At 32.6% G+C, this 6,236-nt stretch overlaps 1 long non-coding RNA gene across 1 annotated transcript; it reads left to right on the top strand.

The window, feature by feature from the left end:
* Window positions 1-686: 686 nt before the first annotated feature.
* Window positions 687-5,681, top strand: LOC124420307. The gene is made up of 3 exons (XR_006941105.1): window positions 687-1,102; window positions 5,239-5,351; window positions 5,407-5,681. It is a non-coding gene; the product is annotated as an uncharacterized LOC124420307 (long non-coding RNA).
* The last annotated feature ends 555 nt before the right edge of the window (window positions 5,682-6,236 follow it).

Here is a 6,236-nt window from a genome sequence, read left to right as displayed (position 1 = left end):
AATAATAGAAAAAATAATCATAAAATTACAACAAGAAAAATAAAACACAATAATCTTTTGTGTCTCGTGTTAGACACTGCGTGAATGGAATGAAAAAAGAAAATTAAGAAAAAATAAGTAAAAAACACTGCTGATTCCATTCAATTATTTACGCTTAAAATTCTTTAAAATATTCTTTTAGTTCAGTTTGTATTACTGTTGCGTTATCATCTCATTATTGCTCAAAGTGCAGCAGCAATATGCAAACAAATGCCAACGGAGGCCATGCAACAGCAATTGTAATTGTTGAAAAGTGTAAGCTGGTTCATGTCACTCGTTCATCATTTGTTATTCGTCTTTTTTTATTTTTTTTTTTTTTGCCATAATTGCAGTCCGTCAGTTAGTCTGGCAGACAGACAACAACAACAATATCAGCAGCAACAAAACCAAAGTCAACAACATTATCAACAATAAAATACAAACAACAATAACTAAATCCAAACAGAAATCGTACGATTTCGATCAAGAAACAATAACAACAAGAGAGCAATAATTGCACAATGGGTGCTCTTTTCTCTGTCAAAATTTCTTATAATAAATTTTTCTAAATATGTTGGACTAATTCCAAAAAAAAAAAAAAAAAATATATATATATATATATATATATATATATATATATATATATATATAATATATATACAATTTCTTCACAAATATTTAGTTTTTTGTTCCATAGTGTATTGTGGTATAAATTTCGGCTGTCAGTGTTTATTTTGTTCTGTATATAAGTTACAATTATTTCAATGTTTTTGTTGTATGACATTTATGCCATTCTTTACATTGTTAAAGGAACTGATACCGGGTGACGATTTATTTGCATGTCTAACTGCAGCTGCAGGAATGTAAGTTCTGTATTCCTGATTGCACATTGTGATTATCAGAAGTATGTGCGATTGTATATCGTTTAAACTATACAATGTTGCAATTTATACAGATTTTGCAAAGGTAGTTCAGTGTAATGTAAGTGTGATTAGCGTTGGATCATACATATATGTACGCAGATTTAGAAACAATTAGGAGGATCCCGAAAATAAATGATTTATTTTAAAAATATTATTCCAAGGTAAGGATTTAATTATTTGTTATTAAATTTGTCGGACATATTTTGGTTCTAGTTCAGTCCTAGTTCAGTTCTAGTTTAGTTCTAGTTCAGTTCTAGTTCAGTTCTAGTTCAGTTCTAGTTCAGTTCTAGTTCAGTTCTAGTTCAGTTCTAGTTCAGTTCTAGTTCAGTTCTAGTTCAGTTCTAGTTCAGTTCTAGTTCAGTTTTAGTTCAAGTTCAGTTCTAGTTCAGTTCTAGTTCAGTTCTAGTTCAGTTCTAGTTCAGTTCTAGTTCAGTTCTAGTTCAGTTCTAGTTCAGTTCTAGTTCAGTTCTAGTTCAGTTCTAGTTCAGTTCTAGTTCTAGTTCAGTTCTAGTTCAGTTCTAGTTCAGTTCTAGTTCAGTTCTAGTTCAGTTCTAGTTCAGTTCTAGTTCAGTTCTAGTTCAGTTCTAATTCAGTTCTAGTTCAGTTCTAGTTCAGTTCTAGTTCAGTTCTTGTTCAATTCTTGTTCAGTTCTAGTTCAGTTCTAGTTCAGTTCTTGTTCGGTTCTAGTTCAGTTCTAGTTCAGTTCTAGTTCAGTTCTAGTTCAGTTCTAGTTCAGTTCTAGTTCAGTTCTAGTTCAGTTCTAGTTCAGTTCTAGTTCAGTTCTAGTTCAGTTCTAGTTCAGTTCTTGTTCGTTTCTAGTTCAGTTCTAGTTCAGTTCTAGTTCAGTTCTAGTTCAGTTCTAGTTCAGTTCTAGTTCAGTTCTAGTTCAGTTCTAGTTCAATTCTAGTTCAGTTCTAGTTCAGTTCTAGTTCTAGTTCTAGTTCTAGTTCTAGTTCTAGTTCAGTTCTAGTTCTAGTTCTAGTTCAGTTCTAGTTCTAGTTCTAGTTCAGTTCTAGTTCAGTTCTAGTTCAGTTCTAGTTCAGTTCTAGTTCAGTTCTAGTTCAGTTCTAGTTCAGTTCTAGTTCAGTTCTAGTTCAGTTCTAGTTCAGTTCTAGTTCAGTTCTAGTTCAGTTCTAGTTCAGTTCTAGTTCAGTTCTAGTTCAGTTCTAGTTCAGTTCTAGTTCAGTTCTAGTTCAGTTCTAGTTCAGTTCTAGTTCAGTTCTAGTTCAGTTCTAGTTCAGTTCTAGTTCAGTTCTAGTTCAGTTCTAGTTCAGTTCTAGTTCAGTTCTAGTTCAGTTCTAGTTCAGTTCTAGTTCAGTTCTAGTTCAGTTCTAGTTCAGTTCTAGTTCAGTTCTAGTTCAGTTCTAGTTCAGTTCTAGTTCAGTTCTAGTTCAGTTCTAGTTCTAGTTCAGTTCTAGTTCAGTTCTAGTTCAGTTCTAGTTCAGTTCTAGTTCAGTTCTAGTTCAGTTCTAGTTCAGTTCTAGTTCAGTTCTAGTTCAGTTCTAGTTCAGTTCTAGTTCAGTTCTAGTTCAGTTCTTGTTCAGTTCTAGTTCAGTTCTAGTTCAGTTCTAGTTCAGTTCTAGTTCAGTTCTAATTCAGTTCTAGTTCAGTTCTAGTTCAGTTCTAGTTCAGTTCTAGTTCAGTTCTAGTTCAGTTCTAGTTCAGTTCTAGTTCAGTTCTAGTTCAGTTCTAGTTCAGTTCTAGTTCAGTTCTAGTTCAGTTCTAGTTCAGTTCTAGTTCAGTTCTAGTTCAGTTCTAGTTCAGTTCTAGTTCAGTTCTAGTTCAGTTCTAGTTCAGTTCTAGTTCAGTTCTAGTTCAGTTCTAGTTCAGTTCTAGTTCAGTTCTAGTTCAGTTCTAGTTCAGTTCTAGTTCAGTTCTAGTTCAGTTCTAGTTCAGTTCTAGTTCAGTTCTAGTTCAGTTCTAGTTCAGTTCTAGTTTAGTTCTAGTTCAGTTCTAGTTCAGTTCTAGTTCAGTTCTAGTTCAGTTCTAGTTCAGTTCTAGGTCAGTTCTAGTTCAGTTCTAGTTCAGTTCTAGTTCAGTTTCTAGTTCAGTTCTAGTTCAGTTCTAGTTCAGTTCTAGTTCAGTTCTAGTTCAGTTCTAGTTCAGTTCTAGTTCAGTTCTAGTTCAGTTCTAGTTCAGTTCTAGTTCAGTTCTAGTTCAGTTCTAGTTCAGTTCTAGTTCAGCTCTAGTTCAGTTCTAGTTCAGTTCTAGTTCAGTTCTAGTTCAGTTCTAGTTCAGTTCTAGTTCAGTTCTAGTTCAGTTCTAGTTCAGTTCTAGTTCAGTTCTAGTTCAGTTCAGTTCTAGTTCAGTTCTAGTTCAGTTCTAGTTCAGTTCTAGTTCAGTTCTAGTTCAGTTCTAGTTCAGTTCTAGTTCAGTTCTAGTTCAGTTCTAGTTCAGTTCTAGTTCAGTTCTAGTTCAGTTCTAGTTCAGTTCTAGTTCAGTTCTAGTTCAGTTCTAGTTCAGTTCTAGTTCAGTTCTAGTTCAGTTCTAGTTCAGTTCTAGTTCAGTTCTAGTCAGTTCTAGTTCAGTTCTAGTTCAGTTCTAGTTCAGTTCTAGTTCAGTTCTAGTTCAGTTCTAGTTCAGTTCTAGTTCAGTTCTAGTTCAGTTCTAGTTCAGTTCTAGTTCAGTTCTAGTTCAGTTCTAGTTCAGTTCTAGTTCAGTTCTAGTTCAGTTCTAGTTCAGTTCTAGTTCAGTTCTAGTTCAGTTCTAGTTCAGTTCTAGTTCAGTTCTATTTCAGTTCTATATCAGTTCTAGTTCAGTTCTAGTTCAGTTCTAGTTCAGTTCTAGTTCAGTTCTAGTTCAGTTCTAGTTCAGTTCTAGTTCAGTTCTAGTTCAGTTCTAGTTCAGTTCTAGTTCAGTTCTAGTTCAGTTCTATTCAGTTCTAGTTCAGTTCAGTTCTAGTTCAGTTCTAGTTCAGTTCTAGTTCAGTTCTAGTTCAGTTCTAGTTCAGTTCTATTTCAGTTCTAGTTCAGTTCAGTTCTAGTTCAGTTCTAGTTCAGTTCTAGTTCATTTCATTTCTAGTTCAATTCTAGTTCAGTTCTAGTTCAGTTCTAGTTCAGTTCTAGTTCAGTTCTAGTTCAGTTCTAGTTCAGTTCTAGTTCAGTTCTAGTTCAGTTCTAGTTCAGTTCTAGTTCAGTTCTAGTTCAGTTCTAGTTCAGTTCTAGTTCAGTTCTAGTTCAGTTCTAGTTCAGTTCTAGTTCAGTTCTAGTTCAGTTCTAGTTCAGTTCTAGTTCAGTTCTAGTTCAGTTCTAGTTCAGTTCTAGTTCAGTTCTAGTTCAGTTCTAGTTCAGTTCTAGTTCAGTTCTAGTTCAGTTCTAGTTCAGTTCTAGTTCAGTTCTAGTTCAGTTCTAGTTCAGTTCTAGTTCAGTTCTAGTTCAGTTCTAGTTCAGTTCTAGTTCAGTTATAGTTCAGTTCTAGTTCAGTTCTAGTTCAGTTATAGTTCAGTTCTAGTTCAGTTCTAGTTCAGTTCTAGTTCAGTTCTAGTTCAGTTCTAGTTCAGTTCTAGTTCAGTTCTAGTTCAGTTCTAGTTCAGTTCTAGTTCAGTTCTAGTTCAGTTCTAGTTCAGTTCTAGTTCAGTTCTAGTTCAGTTCTAGTTCAGTTCTAGTTCAGTTCTAGTTCAGTTCTAGTTCAGTTCTAGTTCAGTTCTAGTTTAGTTCTAGTTCATTTCTAGTTCAGTTCAGTTCTAGTTTAGTTTTAGTTCAGTTCTAGATAACAAAAATTTAAATCTATACATGCGCACCATCTTATTACATACATATGTATATACGTATGTATATTTACTTTGTACAGTATGTAGATCTACATATTTTTATGTAAAGTACAGATGATAATGACGTTTACATTGACAGTGTTCATAAGCGCATCGAAAATTTGCAATTTTGTTGATGTAACAAATTTTTGTTTCTTTGTCATAGATGTCGTAATACAGAGACTTTTTATGCATTTCAAAGCATAAATTAAAAAAATAAAGTTACTTTTTATTGGCTATGACACTTTAAAGATCATTTCTAACAATATTGACCTTAACCATAACCAAATTCATTTCATTCACAAATTAATTATAAGTTTATTATTTTATAAAAAATTAATTTTAGATGAAAAAGTTTTTGAAATATATAATATTAATTTGTAACAAGTTTTTTTGGATTTTAAAAATTTTGTTTGGGACTTACAAATTCTTAAGTTTTGATAATTTTATATTCATGATTTCAGTAATTAACTTTTAAATATTTTTTTCTACGCCTTCCACTGTACCCTAACAAATATAAAAACCCATCACTAAAATTGGCACTTTAAGGCTTTTGTCGCAGTTTGATGGTCACGAACATCTAAGTGAGGCAAAGGAAACCGACAGACAACAGCAATGAAAAAAACAACAATATAAAGTGCATAAATGCAACATACAAAATTGTAAACATTTTTTTTTTGTATTTCGAAAACATGTTAAATTTGTTTAATTCTTCAGTTTACTGTTAAGTCCAGTGAGCTGGCAGTCAAGTCATGAATGATGTCAAAATGCTTTGTATTTTACCCACTACTGCCATTAAATATGATTGTATGCCTCTCAACTGCCTGTCTGTTTATATATCTGTCTAGCTTTTGTTTATGTCAGTCAAGCCATAATTCTTCGATATAAAACTTGGCAATATCTGTTTAATGCAACTTATCTGTAACTATCTGTCTGAGAGATTGACTTAATGTCATCTATACTTTTAAATATATTATAGCAATTGTTAATCGTAGCCAGAAAGAGAGAAAAGATGTTATCACTATTTACATTTCTGATAAATTTTTTAAACTATGTTTTCTTTACCGATACTTGTGTAGTTTACGTAAGATATTGATTCCTAACATTTTACACTTTTTTTATCTCATTACTGCTGGATCTCTGATGAATATTGAACAATGTGGTAGTGATTAGCTCGTGATGAATCAACGAATCCACACAGCATAGCAAATGATTACACATATACACATACATATTTGTGGATTAGTAAGACTTCAAATAAGATTAATCTCAGTTTTAGTTATATTCAAGTTCAGTAAAAGTCCAAATCTATTTAACTTCTGGTTCGGTTCTATTTCAGATCTAGTTCAGTTCTAGTTCAGTTCTAGTTCAGTTTTAGTTCAGTTTTAGTTCAGTTCTAATTCAGTTCTAGTTCAGTTCTAGTTCAGTTCTAGTTCAGATCTAGTTCTAGTTCAGTTCTAGTTCTAGTTCAGTTCTAGTTCTAGTTCAGTTCTAGTTCAGTTCTAGTTCAGTTCTAGTTCAGTTCTAGTTCAGTTCTAGTTCAGTTC

The sequence above is a fragment of the Lucilia cuprina genome, chromosome 5 (genome assembly GCF_022045245.1).
Source record: "Lucilia cuprina isolate Lc7/37 chromosome 5, ASM2204524v1, whole genome shotgun sequence".
NCBI lineage: Eukaryota > Metazoa > Arthropoda > Insecta > Diptera > Calliphoridae > Lucilia > Lucilia cuprina.
The sequence above is the reverse complement of the archived record's forward strand: the minus strand, read 5'-3'. Positions and strand labels throughout refer to the sequence as shown.